Below are 16,523 nucleotides of genomic sequence, written 5' to 3'. Positions count from 1 at the left end.
GGGAGTGGGGTGAAAACTGGCCAAGGTGACACTTCTTTAGTGAGACAAAATACTTTCCTCCAGAATCCCTCTCCCTAATTTATACATAACTTCTTTTTTCCCACTTTTTTTTTTTTTAAGATTTTATTTATTTGACAGACAGAGATCACAAGTAGGCAGAGGGGCAGGAAGAGAGAGAGGGAAGCAGGCTGCCTGCTGAGCAGAGAGCCCGATGCGGGACTCGATCCCAGGACTCTGGGATCATGACCTGAGCCGAAGGCAGCGGCTTAACCCACTGAGCCACCCAGGCGCCCCCACTTTTTATTGTTGGTTGAAACTCTTGACTTTTTCTGTCTAATTCACTGTTCCTTGGCTATGACACTGGCCTGTCCTTGCTCCTCTCCCCAACATCCAATCTTGACCTACCCTGGGAGAACATACAAGTTGAATTCTGAACACCAAAAAGCCACCCACACTCACTAATTCATGAAATGTAGTATTGTGAGCAAGTGAAAGCTTCTGTTAGATTCCCAGATCTCTACTTTCTGAGCCGTGTGACATGGGGACAGATAGACCATAATTTACTAAACCATACTCCCTTTGATGTACACTTAAGATATGTGAAATATTTTGCTGCAATCAGCATCTGTCTATCCAAAATCTGTGCACTGGTATATTTCTTCAGAAGAGGTTCCTAGCAACAGAATTGCTTGGTCAAGGGTATATGTGTTTGAAATTTCGATAGGTGCTGTCAAAGTGTCCTTCAAAGCCTTTGAACAAGACAAAGCAGAGATAGGTTTATTCCAGATGATAGTTGCAAATATTATCATAGTGGTAAAAGACCACACTTTCATGCATGTTTGACGTGGTGAATGAGGTCCAAGGTCACGCCCTCTAATATTCTACCTTCCCCATTTCAGATACAAGAGCCTTTTTAACCTGACTTGGCATTTATCTGTTGGAGTCATCAGAGAAAATGCAAACCCAGAGCCAGTAATTTCTTGTCAATCTTTATTTCAAAGGGCTGGATTATATCTCTCAATCCTGTTATAATGTACCACCTAATTGCATATCTTCAATTACAATGACTTGATCTATCCAGACTTTTCTTTGTGTTTTTGTCTAGATTCCCCCTCAAATGGTTTTTAAATTTTTATTGCTGTTTTATGTTACACAAACAACACAGTCTCTATAAAAATGCAAACACAGAGAGAGTAGAACATGAGTCATCCTTCCCAATCTCACTGCACTCTATATCTCTATGTTTCCATACCTAGATCTCAGATAGTCTTAGTTTCTCAATCCATTGTTTAAGACTCAACTGCTCCATATAATGTTCAGATTATTCAAATAAATCCCCAAGGAGTGGCAAAGGCAATGAAATATAGGAACGACAAGAATAAAGAAACATAAACTCCCTAAACAGTTCTCTCTGTGACAACTGTGGGAGTATTTTGATAACTGTTGGCAGCAGGGCGCTGCATGTGATGTGGGGAAGGAAACCTTGGCATTCAAACAAGCAAATGGTTTGGTGACAGTTTATTAAATTTCTGCAATGCTTGCAAATGCTGGTAACAATTTCTCAGACTGCAGACTTACTACATGTGACAGGTTTGAGAATGGTTCACAATTGTCATCAAATAAATCACTCTTCAAAATTAAAAATCATAGGAACTCTGAATATTTGTCACCACTAAAACAAAAGCTCCCTGGAGTTTCTGTGTTTAACTTGTGGGGTTTGGTTGCTTCCTTACCACAGAATCAGAAAGTAAAGACATCCAAGTAAAATTATAATTAAATCTCACTGGTTAAGTTTTTATCAAACTATTAGATCTTCTTTGTGCAAAAAAAAAAAAAAAAAAAAAGGAAGTCCACATTCCTTCCTAAATGTATATCTGTAAATGCCTGCATTAAAAAAGATTTTCAAAGCAGTAGCTAACATTATACCTTAAGGAACTAGAATAAGAAGACCAAAGCTAAAAAAAAAAAAAAGGTAGGAAATAATAAAGATTAGAGCAGAGATCAGTGAAATAGAGAACAGAAAAACAACAGAGAAAGTCAATGTATCCAAAAATAAGTTACTTGAAAAGATAGATTTTTTTCTTGGCTAGCTAAGAGAAAAAAAGAGAAAAGACACAAATTACAAAAATCAGGAATAAAAGAGGGAACATAACTACCAAACTTATAGTAATCAAATAGATTATAAGGAAAGCTATGAACAGCTGTATGCCAACAAATCAGATAACTTAGATGAAATGGACCAATTCCTAAAAAGACACAACCAGGTGGTGGGTATTGTGGAGGGCACGGATTGCAAGGAGCACTGGGTGTGGTGCAAAAATAATGGATACTGTTATGCTGAAAATAAATTTTTAAAAATGGAATTTAGGATTTAAGGACATTAAAAAGAAAAAAAAACTACCAAAACTGACTCGAGAAAAAAAAAATTAAAAATCTGAATAGGCCTATAATAAGTAAAGAGACAAAATTAGTAATTTTTAAAATTTCCTACCAATAAAAGACCAAGTTCAGATGACTACTGGTGAAGTTTACCAAATGTTTGAAGGAAAATTAATACTCATTTTTTGCAAACTCTTCCAAAACACAGGAGAGGCAGGAACACTTTTCAATTCATTTTATGAGGCCAGAGTTATTTTGATACCAAAACCAGAAAAATATATCACAAGGAAAAAAAAAGAACTATAGACCAAAATCCTGTATGAATATAGATGCAAAAAATCTTCAACAAAATAAGAACAAACTTAATCCAGCAACATATAATAAGATTACATACTGGGCCAAATGAGATTTATCCAAGAAATTCAAAGGTAGTGTCACCTTTGACGGATATCAATAAATGTAATACAATATATATAGAATAAATGACAAAAACCACCTGATAATTTCAACAGATGCAGAAAAGGCATTTGGTAAAATCCAACATCCTTTCTTGATCAAAACACTCAACAAACCAGGAATAGAAGGGAACTTTCTCAATCATCCACATCTAATATCATACATGATGGTGAAAGACTGAATACTTTCTCTTAAATCAAGAATAAGAAAGAAAAGCATGTTCACTTTTTGACTTCTATTTAACATCTTACTGGAGATGGACAATTAGGCAAGAAAAAGAAGTAAAAAGTGCTCACTTGAGCAGCACATATACTAAAATTTGAACAACACAGAGAGGATTAGCATGGCCCCCGCACAAAGATGACACACAACTTCATGAAACATTTAAAAAAAAAAAAGAAAAAAGAAGGAAGGAAGGAAGAAAAGTTTCTGATTATAAAAGAAGCGGCAAAAATATATTTGCAGGTAACATGATATTGTACATAGAATACCTTAAGGAATCCACTTAAAAAGTAGTAAAAGTAATAAAAGAGTACAGGAAGGTTGCAGGATACAAGATCAATATAAAAAATCAATCCCTATTCCTATAGACTAGCTCTGAAAATAAAATTAAGAAAACAATTCCATTTACAATAGCATCAAAAAGAATAAATCACTTAGGTATAAGATTAGTAAAAGAAGTGTAAGACTTGTACACTGAAAACTATAAAACACCATTGAAAGTAATTAACGACCTTAAAAAATGGGAAGATATCCTATGTTCATGGATCAAAAGACTTAATATTGTCAAGATTGTAGATGCAGTATAATCCCTATCAAAATCCCAGTGGCTTTTGAAGAAATTGACAACTCATTATAAAATTCATACAGAATTGCAAAGAACCCAGAATAACAAAACAATCTTGCAAAAGAACAACAAAGTTAGAAGATTCATGCTTCCTCATTTCAAAACTTACTACAAAGCTACAGTAATTAAGATAATGTGGCACTGGCTTACAGATGGACATACAGAATGGTGGAAAAGTTTAGAGTCCAAAAATAAATCCTTATTGAGTTTTGACAAATGTACCAAGACATAATAGGGAGAGGATAATGTTTTCGATAAATGGTGCTGGGACAACCAGATATCCACACACAAAGAATGGAATTTATTTACCAGGATATATCTCCCATACCAGACAACATACACAAAAGTTACATGACTATACCACAGCATATACAAAAAGTTCATTCAAAATAAATTATAAACCTAAATGAAAGAGCTAAAACTAGAAAACTCATAGGAGAAAACATAAGAGTAAATAATTTTGACCTTTAGGTAAGCACTGGTTTCTTAGATTAAAAAAAAAAAAAAGGCAGAAGTAAAAAAAGAAAAAAAGAATGCAGTACATCATACTTTGTGCACAAATCATCAAGAAAGTGAACAGATTCCCACAGAAGGGGAAAAAATTTTGTAAATCACATATCTGACAAGAAATTTGTATCCAGAATATATAAAAAACACATAAATAAAAAAAAAAGGGCAACTAATCTAAATTAAAAATGGGCAAAGTATTTGAATAGTCATTTATCAAAGAAGATAAACAAAATAACCAGCAGGCATGAAAACCAAGAAGATGCTCAACATCATTAACCATTAGGGAAATGTACATCTAAACCCAATGAGATATTACTTCACACCCATTAAGATGGCTTTAACTAAATAGGCAGTTGTTGACAAGCTCTGAGGAGGATGTGGACACACCATAACCCACACACTGCTGGTGGAGATGTCAAGTGGTATGCTGCTTTGGAAAACTGACTGGCAGTTCCTCAAAATGTTGAACATACAGTTATCATGCAACCTAGCAATTCAACTCTCAGGCATACACCAAGAGAAATGAAAACATACAACCACACCAAAAGTGGTACCTGAATATTCATAGAAGCATGAGTCATAATAGCCAAAAGGTAGAAACAACCCAAATGTCCATCAACTAATGGATGAAAAATAAAATGTAGTGAATCAAATCAACGAATATTACTCACCAGTGAAAAGGAACCAAGCACTGATACATGCTACAACAGAGGTAAGTCCAGAAAACATTATGCTAAATGAAAGAAACCCATCACGAAAGATCGCATAGATATGGTTCAATTTATATTAAGTGTTTAGAATAGGAAACTATTATAGAGACGGAAGGTAGGTTAGTGGTTGATTAGGGCTGGGGGTAGGGGGGTTGAGAGTTGGGGGTGAATGCTAACGGGTATGAGCTATCTTTTAGGAGACACTAAAATGTTCGAAAATTAGATGTGGTGATGGTTGAAGCACTTGGGTGGCTCAGTTGGTTGAGTTGCCAAATCTTGATTTTGGCTCAGGTCATGATCTCAAGGTTCTAGGATGGAGTTCCATGCCTTGGAATCCAGTTGGGATTCCCTTTCTCCCTCTGCCTGTCCCCTTATTTGCTCATTCTCTCTAAAATAAATAAATAAATCTTCTTTTCTTTCTTTTTTTTTTTTTTTAAGATACGATGATGGTTTCACATACCCATAAATATACTAAACAACACTGAATTCATGCTTGAATGGGTGAATTGTATAGTATTTGACTAATATCCCCTTATTAAAACTGTTTTTAAAAAATTCCCGATTAGTCGGGCTGGACTTTTTTTTTTTTTTTAAAGATTTTATTTATTCGACAGAGAGAAATCACAAGTAGGCAGAGGCAGAGAGAGAGAGAGAGAGGAGCCCGATGAGGGGCTCGATCCCAGGACCCTGGGATCATGACCCGAGCTGAAGGCAGAGGCTTTAACCCTCTGAGCCACCCAGGCACCCTACAGACTGGACTTTTAACAAGATACCTTATTCCTAGTCCCTTGGTCATGGCTCTAGCCTACCTCTTCCTGTCAACCTTGACATGCCCTAGAGAGGAAGCCAGGTGGGTCTTGACCACCTAAAACCACTCCCAAATTAGTTGGATACAACCAGCATGAACTGCCAATGAGAGAGGCGAGCTCCAGGGGAAAGCTCCCTTTGTTCAAATCCCTGCTCTCTGCTTCTTAGCCCTTGACTTGTATTAGCTTATTTGCACCTCATGCTTCTAATTAATCATGAAAAATTGGAGTAATTATAATACCTTGTAGCACTTGGGGATGATGAAAGCACCGGCATTCAGCTCATTAATAGGTACACTTAAGGAGGTCAGTTTTTGTTACTGGGAGAAGCCTTCACATTGTGACCCTTGTGGAACAGGTTCGGGCCCAGATTTGGGTGATTTCTCATTTTATTTCACATGGAGATGACAGCAGTTGCCTTTGCTGGCCTCCCTGACCTAGCAGAAGGCACTAGCTCTCTCTGCTTATGCCAGGGGTTGGCCATGCATATTTGGACATGAGAGGTAGTTTAGCACATATCCATAGTTAAATGGAATTATGTATTTTTAATTAGAATATTCTGTGCATCAAGTGTGCACTAAGGGGACTCATTACCTCATTCTTAGAAAAATAATTACACATAAAATAGGAGTATAAAGAAGTGCATTTAAAAGGTAATGTATATTTAAAACATCAGGAAAAAGGGTGTATTTATAATTCCAGTTGTAAATCTCTCATTTATTTGTAATCTGACTAATTTTTTATTCAACTCAGGTTAATTTTCATGTTCGTATAAGTCATCTCTGATCATCATTCTGTATTTATTCTCATCCCTCTCCTTTGCAATTCATAATATTTAGATGCTTGATAAAGGGGAAAATTCACCGCAGCATCCTCTACAATAAAAAATTTTCATCATGTTTATCAATGAGAATTTGAGAATCCAGGTAGTAATATATAACAGAAAGCTTAGATGTTGGTGACTGAGTGTTTATAATCAGGCAGTCTGTGCCAGTTTCATGAGACTTTATAATAGTTTAGGGCAGTGGTTCTAAACCTTCCATCAGTAGTTTTTTAGACATTTTTCCTGTGGCTCCTCCTGACATTTTATTTTCAAGAAATCTCCACACCCAATGTGGGACTCAAACTCATGACCCTGAGACCAAGAGTGGCATTCTCTACCGGCTACCATGACATTTTAATATCACTGATAATACAGTTGACCCTTGGACAGCATGAGGGTTAGGAACACCAACCCCCCACACAGTTGAAAATCTGCATGTAACTTTTGATTCCCCCAAAACTTACTCCTAATAGCCTACTTTTGACTAGAAGCCTTACGGATAACATGAACAGTATATTAACACATAGTTTATATGTTACATGTATTATACATTGCATTCTTACAATGAAGTAGGTTAGTGAAAAGAAAATGTCATTAAGAAAGTCATAGGGAAGAGAAAATACATTTACGGTACTGTATTTATTGAAAAAAATCCATGTATAAGTGGATCTGCACAGTTCAAACCCCTGTTGTTCAAGGGCCAACTCTACCATATATCTGTTTCAGCTTTTTTATTTCCAACAAAACAATCTCCTCCCCTTTGGGGGCAATATTGCACCCACTGAGAATTGATGGCCTTATTCTAGTATTCAGATTTCATACGGTAAGAAAAAGTAGGATGAGCTCATTGTTATTTTGGTAGCAGAAATACATTAAAAAAACTTTAGAATATTGCCAAGTTAATGGAGGGTGGATCACAGATCAGCAGCAACACCATCACCCGGTAGTTGGTTAGAAATGCAGACTCTCAGCCCCACCGCAGACCTATTCCATCAGCATCTGCATTTATCTTATTTATTTTTTTTTTCTCACCAGAGCACATACCCTTCCTAATGTCCGTCACCCAGCCATTTCATTCCTCCCACGTCCTCCCCACTCCTCGCCAACCCTCAGTTTGTTTCCTGAGATTAAGTCTCGTATGGTTTCTCTCCTTCTCAGGATATAAAATCAATGTACAGAAATCAGTTGCATTTCTATACACCAACAACAAGACAGAAGAAAGAGAAATTAAGAAGTCTATCCCATTTACAATTGCACCCCAAACCATAAGATACCCAGGAATAAATCTAAAAAGAGTCAAGAATCTGTACTCAGAAAACTAGAATACTCAAGAAAGAAACTGAGGAAGACACAAAGAAACGGAAAAACGTTCCACGCTCATGGATTAGAAGAACAAATATCGGGCGCCTGGGTGGCTCAGTGGGTTAAGCCACTGCCTTCAGCTCAGGTCATGATCTCAGGGTCCTGGGATCCAGTCCTGCATCGGGCTCTCTAATCAGCAGGGAGCCTGCTTCCTCCTCTCTCTCTCTCTGCCTGCCTCTCTGCCTACTTATGATCTCTCTCTGTCAAATATATAAATAAAATCTTAAAAAAAAAACAAACCAAGAACAAATATTATGAATGTGTCTATGCTACCTACAGCAATCTACACATTTAATGCAATCCCTATAAAATATCAAAATACCAACTTTTTTGAAGAAATGGAACACATGAAAAAGACCATCTACATTTTTAACACGATCCTCTGTTAATTCAGATGCCCGTTAGCCTGAGAAAGCCTTGGTTTACAGGATAGGCCTCTACTCAGGTGGGAAACATTAAACTAATGTGTAAATGGAAAAAAAGGTGCATAAGCCCTAAAGCCAGTTTTTAAGTAACCCACGCCTTCCTTCCAAGTTCTGACTCACACACCAAGTTTCTTTGGTCATCAGTATCATTTTTTAAATGTACAACTGGGTGTGTTTTGTTTGTTTGAGAAACGATCATTTTACTTACCACTAGGCAAGTGAAAAATCCCCAAGAGGCCTCATCTTGTTGCCCTGCCTCCTCTCCCCTTTTTCTCCATTCCCCCTACCACTCTTTTCTCCCAAAAAGCAGGTGCATTCCAATTAGTTGGAGAGAACAAGGTAAATAAAAATAAAGAGAAGCTTCTCTTTTTCTCCCCAGTGAATTAGCCTTCCAGTGTCCAGTCAAGGTTTCCATAAAATTAAGTTTGTTTTGACAGTGATAATTTCTCTGGGAGCAAGTGAATTAGGTGGATCCAGTAATAAGGGCAAAGAGGTTTTATCTACTTTCCCATTTTGAAGAGCCAGCAAGTCAGCATGGGGGAGAGAGGATATTGGATTAATTCAATACACTTTGGTTTCTTATTTATAAAGATTTATAAAAACAATAATTTTTCATTCATTTTTGAGGGGATAAGAATGAAATTTTGAAATATGTGTGGGGCTCCTGGGTGGCTCAGTTGGTTAGACAACTGCCTTCGGCTCAGGTCACAATCCTGGAGTCCCAGGATCGAGTCCCGCATCAGGCTCCCGGCTCTGTGGGGAGTCTGCTTCTCTCTCTGACCTTCTCGCCTCTCTCTCACTGTCTCTCTCTCAAATAAATAAATAAAATCCTTAAAGAAAAAAAAGTGGAAATATGAGTGAAATAAATCTGAAAACACTCAGCCATAGAGACAAAGACATAGTATGACAATGCCACAGACCCACCACCTACATTAACAATTGGCCTCATTTAACTGCTTCTGTATTTTTTTGAAGCATTTTTAATACGAGTTACAAATAGATGACAGTTCAGCCTAATTTTTCAAGGGGTCTTTTTCCAAATGAGGATTTCTTTCTTTTTTTTTTTTTTTTTTTTTACACAAAACATGAGTTTTACTTAACTAAGACTTTGGAGGTTCAAACTGGAGAGATTTCCCCTACCACAAAGCTTCCATTGTTATTCCCATCACTATTTCCCCAACCAGCAGGAGATGAGAAAACAACAAAAAAAAAAAACTGGACCTGTTAAAATTGGCCCAAATACCAGCTGAGACTTTATTTTTGTTGTTTCCAGAAGAGTCTTGACAGCAGAAAGCAACGTTCTCTTGAATTCCACACTATTGACGAAGACCGTGGTCAACTTCGGCCAAAAGCCAAAGCTCTCCTCACTGAAAAATGCTGCGGAGGGTTTACCTCGGTACAGCCGCGTTTCCTTAGTTAAAAATCTCAGCTAACGTGTTGGAGTTTTTATTTTTTTATTTTTTAAATATTTTATTTATTTATTTGACAGACAGAGATCACAAGTAGGCAGAGAGGCAGGCAGAGAGAGAGAGAGAGAGGAGGAAGCGGACTCTCACTGAGCAGAGAGCCCGATGCGGGGCTCGACCCAGGGACCCTGAGATCATGACCTGCGCTGAAAGCAGAAGCTTAACCCACTGAGCCATCCAGGCCCCCCGTGTTGGAGCTTTTAAAAGCAGAAAGAAGGGAGTATGGAAAAGAGGTAAGAGGAAGATCAGAAGAGAGAAGACGCAGAAGAGTCTTATAAACCCCAACTCAAATGGCAGGCAAAAGGCATCTCTTCCTTCTATCCCCTGATATCCCTTCCTAGTCTAACTCATGCTCACTGGGATAAACTTAAATGTATTGTAAACAGTTAACGAGACCCGTGTGCGCAGGTGCGTGCGTGCGCTTGCGTGGGTACGTGTGCGTGCGCTTGCGTGGGCGCGTGTGCGTGTGCGCGTGCGCATGTAGTGCTGGGGGTGGGAAGGAAGAGAAGGAAAAAATCTGTAGCAGTTGAGTGGGGGGTGCTTATCATAGGGACATCTTTCCAGCAGCAATGTGTGGTATCGTTTTTTAGAAGACTAGCTTATTCTTCACGTTTCAGTTGAAAGACGAAAACACAAGAGTTGTCTTGTTTTAAAGTACCTTTACAATCACACACCTCGGTCCCCTCTTCCACGTATGAGGAGCTGGAGTTCCAGAGGCGGGAGGTGACTTATCTCAGAGCGTGTCTAGGAAAAGGAAGTGTTGCTTCTGGAATGGCCCGTGTATCCTCACTTTTGATTTTCAGTATTCCAGGATGTTTAGTCCCTATCCTAGGAAGGAATCACCCGGAGGGCCACTTCCCCCAGAGGCTCCACCCCGGGCATCCTGGTTGTTAAACAGCATCCATCCCCAGGGGGCATTTTCAAAGCCTGCAGTGCTCCAAGCCCTTGTGTTCACTGGCTCCCAGCCAGCAGTCAGGCATGTGAACTTCTGTGCCTGGGATAATGCCTGGCACTTCAGGGAATCAACAGTCCAGCTTTCTTTATAATAATTACACTTCCAGGGGGGGAAAAAAAATTTTTTTTTTGAAAAGTGTTCTAATTCCTAAGAGTATTTACATCTAAAAGGCACAATGCAAGCCTTAAAAATTCAGTGAGATGACAGGGTTTTAAAAGCTATCATGTGAGAAAATATGCCCTCTCTTGACTTTTCAAAAAAAAAAAAAAATTAAGTGTTGGCTCGTGTGGTGGACAGAATGTTGTCACTTAGAGTATTATCAGTGGCGAAACTAAATGTTCATTTGAACTACTTTTTCATCAGAGCCCAAAAGAGCATTCTGGAAAGACTAAAACTATCCACCTGGCTTAAAGGAGACAGATCCAAGAACACAGCGGAATTCCTAAATCTTTGCAAGTGAAAGGGTATCCTTCTGTTCCTTGTCCATCCCATCCAGGCTTTGCCAGAGCAAGGTAGATCAAGTTCACTTGTGTTCTCCAACACCTTCCCAAAGATCTTAAAGGTTTTGAAAGAATGCAGTTGAGATGCTGGTAAGAAGTTCTTTTGAGTATAGAATTCCATCACCATTAAGAATTTGATGATGTGGGGCGTCTGGGTGGCTCAGTTGGTTAAGCGTCTGCCTTGGGAACAGGTCATGATATCAGGGTCCTGGGATCGAGCCTCACCCCCATCAGGTTCTCTGCTTAGTGGCAAGTCTGCTTCTTCCTCTCCCTCTCTCAAATAAATAAATAAAATCTTAAAAAAAAAAAAAGAATTTGTGCAAAACATTAAAAGTTTATATAGACATATTGAAGAGAAATATGTTTGGGATATAAACACCAAATAAATAATAAAAGCTTGTTTTGCTACCCATGCATTTTTATTTATCTGCCGTATGTTGGAGTACATACTAAATACCATACTTCAAAGGAATGCCTTGAGGACTAGGCTCAAAGGAAAAAAGGGCTACTATCTTTTTCTCTCTGTAATTCAAGAAAAATTAATCAAAATGCAAAGCATACTTTTTAAATCATGTTTTTCTTCATTAGCACAATGGCAGAAATACTATCTTGGCAAATAGACAGGTAAGAGACTACTACTAAAAGCTCACTATTGCTGCTGCCAATTTGGCCATGAATCAAAGGCTCACAGATTACTTACCCATCAACTACCTTGTAGAGATAAGTAGACAAGACCACAAATGTATAAGAATGTGCATCACAATTTATGATGTCAAAAAATAAAACAACCTCAAAGTAAATAAAATCAGAATCTGTTAATTAATTGATACTTTATCTATTATTATAATTATTATATTCCTCTGATGCTAAGGTACCGTAAGAACCCATGCTGCAGCAGACTGATTGACTTGGAAAGACAGTTACAAGAGTGAAGGGAACATGTGAGGGTCAGACCTGGAACCATGTCTTATTGGGCCCTTGACCAGCTGAGTGTCCTGGGGCAATCTTTTAGACTGGGCTCCACTGGGCTCCCACTGTGCAATCAAGGGAGATAATGGAAATACGGTACTTAGCAATGAGATTAGCATATAGAGAGATTGAAGCTTAAAAGTACTTTTGACTTTACAAAGATATTGTTAGATGCAATGGACCTAATGTTTGTGTCCCCTCAAAATTCATATGTTGAAACTGTAATCCCAATGTGTTGGTATTTTGGAGGTGGGGCCTTTGAGAGGGGATTAGGTCATAAGGGTGGAACCCTCCTGAATGGGATTAGTGCCCTCATAAAAAGAGGCCATAGGAGCAGCCTGCTTTCATTCTGTCATGTGAGGGTACAAGGACAAGATGTCTATCTGCAAACCCAAAGAGGACCCTTGCTAAAACCTGATCATTCTGGCATACTGATCTTAAGACTTCTGGCCTCCAGACTGTGATAAATAAACTTCTGTCATTTAAAAGCCACCTTGTATCTATCTGGTACTTTATTACAGCAGCCTAAAGAGGCCAAGTTATTAGGTTAAAAAATACAGCAACTTCTGGTCCAATCACATTCTTGTCAAGTCAAAGGTATAGGGATCTGTAGATTCATCTAGTAGCCAAATATTTAGTGAGCATTTAATAACAAGGCCATGTTAGGAAAAGATGCTATAATAATGAAATGAAAATCAGATGAACTCTGCCTTCGTAGGGTCCAGTCCATTACTGATGACTGAGTGTGACCACCTGAGTTTAAAATCCCAGCTGTGATGCCAGAGAGGAAGGAGGTAATGAGAGCCTACGATAGTAGGATTTGACTCAATCAGGAAGGGCAGGGAAGTTTCCTAAGGAAACTGCAGTTTAGCAGAGACAGAAGGATGAAGAGGCCTTGACCAGAGGAGAAGGAAGTATATGGGAAGCAATGCACTTGTAAATGGTTAAGCCCATTGAGTCTGGAGTGAGCCAGGTACTATTCCAAACCTCCTTCTGCCACCCACAGGCTATTGTGATTCTGGTCTGTGGCTCATTCTCTCTGTCCCAATGCCCTCCCCTGTGAAACGGACATAATAGCTTTCCTTATTTAACATGATTTTCATGATAGTTAAAATTGACAAAATGAAAAGAGCTTAGCATAGTGCCTACTACTTGGAAGATATTTAATAAATGCTAGATAGCACCAAAGGGGGGGGTGAGAAAAGAATAAAGATCCAAGTGCAAAGGGGGAACAGGATATGCAAAGGCCCTGTGGGCACATGATGACAAAAAGGGAAAGAAGCTATCTTGGTCAATCTGAAGCTCCTGGAAGCCATTGATTTAAGCAGTGGGCATTCCGTGGTGTTGTGGTGTTCATCATTCTCCCTTTCAACCTTGGTGCTACGGGCCCACCGGGCAACTCTCATTCTCTAGCACTTGTCACAAGGCATTCACACGTGATGTTTCCTCATCATAGTCTGTTCTTTCTACCTCTCTTCTCCTACCTTCTTCAGATTTTGGACTGTGTTAGTCCTTCAGAGAAAACTTCCCTGATGTCCCAACCAGGCAAAACCCTATTAACAGCTACTCTAGAGTGCAAGCTTGCTTTGCCTGATTGAGGTCTACCTCCCTCACCTACAACTCCAGAGATGAGAAACTGTCTGTTAATGTGCTCATTGTGTCCACAAACATTCACACAGTGGTTGGTTTCTATTTCATATTTCATATTATGTAATGGAAGACAAATGTTGAAAGAGAAGGAGGAAGGTTAAAAAAAAAAAGTGGAGAAAAAATGATGTAGGGTGAAGAAGTGATGAAATCAACTCAATTTTAGACTTAATTTTAAAATTTTAAAGTCAGGGATGCCTGGGTGGCTCAGTCGGTTAAGCATCTACCTTCGACTGGGGTCATGATCCCAGGGTCCTGGGAGTGAGTCCCACGTCAGGCTCCTTGCTTGGTGGGGAGCCTGCTTCTCCCTTTGCCTGCCGCTCCCCCTGCTTGTGCATGCGCACGCTCTCTCTCTCTCTGACAAATAAACAAATAACATATTTTAAAAATAATAAAAATTGAAAATCAAATTGATTTTGACTGACCCATCTATGTAAGATGTTCTTAAAAGAGAGAAGAGTGATCTGGAGTTTGAGATCTAAGCTAGAGACATACGTGTCCACTAAGGCGTTGTTAGGGAGAAAACCCAAGCAAGGGAATGGGGAATAGCAGAGCCTCTGGAGACAGATGGTTTGGGGTCCTACCTGCATGAATGTGAGCAAGCTGCTAAGTCCCTAGGTCTCCTAAGAACTGAGAAGGATAGTACCCTATCACAGCTAACCACATATCCAAACAGCATGCTTCCCATATGTCTGGGCTGCCTCATACACAGCCAGTCACTCAGAGTACCCTGAATATTAACCATACAGAAATGGGATTCTCCTATTGGCTTGTACTGGAGTTTCTCAAGTGTGGACTGCTATCTGTCAGTTATAGATGGGGCTGTTAAAATACACATCATTTTACCTTTCCCCAGCTCCCTCACTGGGTTATGCAGAGAGCCAAAGAGAAAATGCATATGAAAAGACTTTCAAAATCTCAAAAGAAGTCAAACAAAGGAAGATGTCATTATCATGACAGAGACCAAGTGACAATATTCATGATGTCTTTTTCTTTTTCCTAAGGGAAGAGAGAAATGCATTCCAATGGAGTCCATCTTTTCAGATAGATTAGCAGTTAGCATATGTCTTGGCAGTCCAACAAACCTGTGCTTAAATCGGGCTCAGTGATTTCCTAGTTGCCCACTCCTGAGTCAGGGACTTAATTTTTTTTAGTTTTTCTTCTCCTCTGTAAGATAATAATAACAGCACCCCTTCACAAAGTTGTTTATTAGATAATACCTATGAAGTGCTTTGCACAGTGCCAGGCATTAGAAGTACTTAAAAATTTTTAACATTTTTTATCATTATCTTTAGGAGTGTTCTGGAGAGCAGTGACCAAATGGAAGAACCACTGAATCTTGCCAGACTCTCAGCATCCTCTCATCTGGGCTGTATTGTCCCGGATCCACGATGTTGAGTTAGAAGTCAGAGCTCCCTTCAACTCAAAGGAGAATTCTTACTGTCTCCACTCACTCTTTAATTAAGGACATATATGAAGTGTGTTCATCCCAGGCAAGGGATTCCTGGGGGGATGTCAGGTAATAACTTGGGTCAGGGTATACACAGAAAGGCAAGCCTGCTCCCAGACAATGCAGAGGAATCCATGCTGTTTTAAGAGAAAGGTCAAGAGTGATCGATCATTCCAGGCCTGGCTGTCTCTTATCTTGCCATGTGATCTTGAGTAGGTCATGTCACACTTTGGGTCTCATTGTCCATTTTTTTTTTTTTTTAAGATTTACTTTTTTAAGGTGGCAGCCTGGCTCAGTTGGTTGAACATCTGCCTTCAGCTTGGGTCATGATCCCAGAGTCCCGGGATCAAGTCCCACATTGGGCTCCCTGCTCCGCGGAGAGCCTGCTCCTCCCTCTGCCCCTCACCCTGCTCACGCTCTCTCTCTTTCTCAAATAAGTAAATAAAATCTTAAAAAAAAAAAAAAAGATTTACTTATTTCCCTACTTGAGAGAGAGAATAAGCAGGAGGCGGGGCAGAGTGAGTGGGGGAAGTAGACTCCATGCTGAGTGGGAATCTCAATATGGGGCTCGATATGGGGCTCGATCCCTGGACCCCGAGACCATGACCTGAGCCAAAGTCAGACTCTTAACCCACTGAGCCGCCCAGGTGCCCTATCTATCATCTTTAACTGTGACAAGAGAAAGGGGAGAAATGGAGGGAGGAACGGAGTTGCGAATTATCTCTAAGTTCTCCCCAAGTATTAGTTGTTACGGTGCCATGCTTATGGACTAATTGGTGCCTGTCCAGTCTTCATTGACCCTAACAAATGTTTATTAGTTGCTAGCTCCTCCCTGAAGGAAATCCATGTATTAAAAAAATCATTTTCATATTATCTAATTCATATTATCTAATTTCATATTATCTAATTCATAATATCTTTCATCTTATCTAATTGCTCATTATCACTCAAAAAAGAAGCCAACCATTGAGTTGACAATAAATGTGCTTTTTAGAAAGAAAGCATTAATAATTTACTGATCGCTGGTGAAGTTCACTTAACTGGCACGTAGAACCACCTTAGTGATGTTAAGTCATTTAGAGCAAAGAATGGGAAAGAAAGATATTCCTGCTTGTAGTAATTAGAACCGGGGTCTAGGGAGGGTTTTCTCGTTTGTTGTTTTTCTTGGAAGGAAGTTTGGTTATAAGGTACCTGAAGAACGATGTCACTTTGGGAGAG

At 39.2% G+C, this 16,523-nt stretch overlaps 1 non-coding gene across 1 annotated transcript; it reads left to right on the top strand.

The window, feature by feature from the left end:
• The first annotated feature begins 3,123 nt into the window (after positions 1–3,123).
• Positions 3,124–3,230, top strand: LOC123393403. Its single transcript, XR_006608168.1, has one exon. It is a non-coding gene; the product is annotated as a U6 spliceosomal RNA (small nuclear RNA).
• Positions 3,231–16,523: the final 13,293 nt, after the last annotated feature.

This window comes from Mustela putorius, unplaced genomic scaffold (assembly GCF_011764305.1).
Source record: "Mustela putorius furo isolate JIRA1106 unplaced genomic scaffold, ASM1176430v1.1 tig00000832_pilon_pilon_pilon, whole genome shotgun sequence".
Taxonomy (NCBI): domain Eukaryota; kingdom Metazoa; phylum Chordata; class Mammalia; order Carnivora; family Mustelidae; genus Mustela; species Mustela putorius.
Note: the sequence above shows the minus strand (reverse complement) of the source record. Positions and strands in the feature narration are given on the sequence as shown.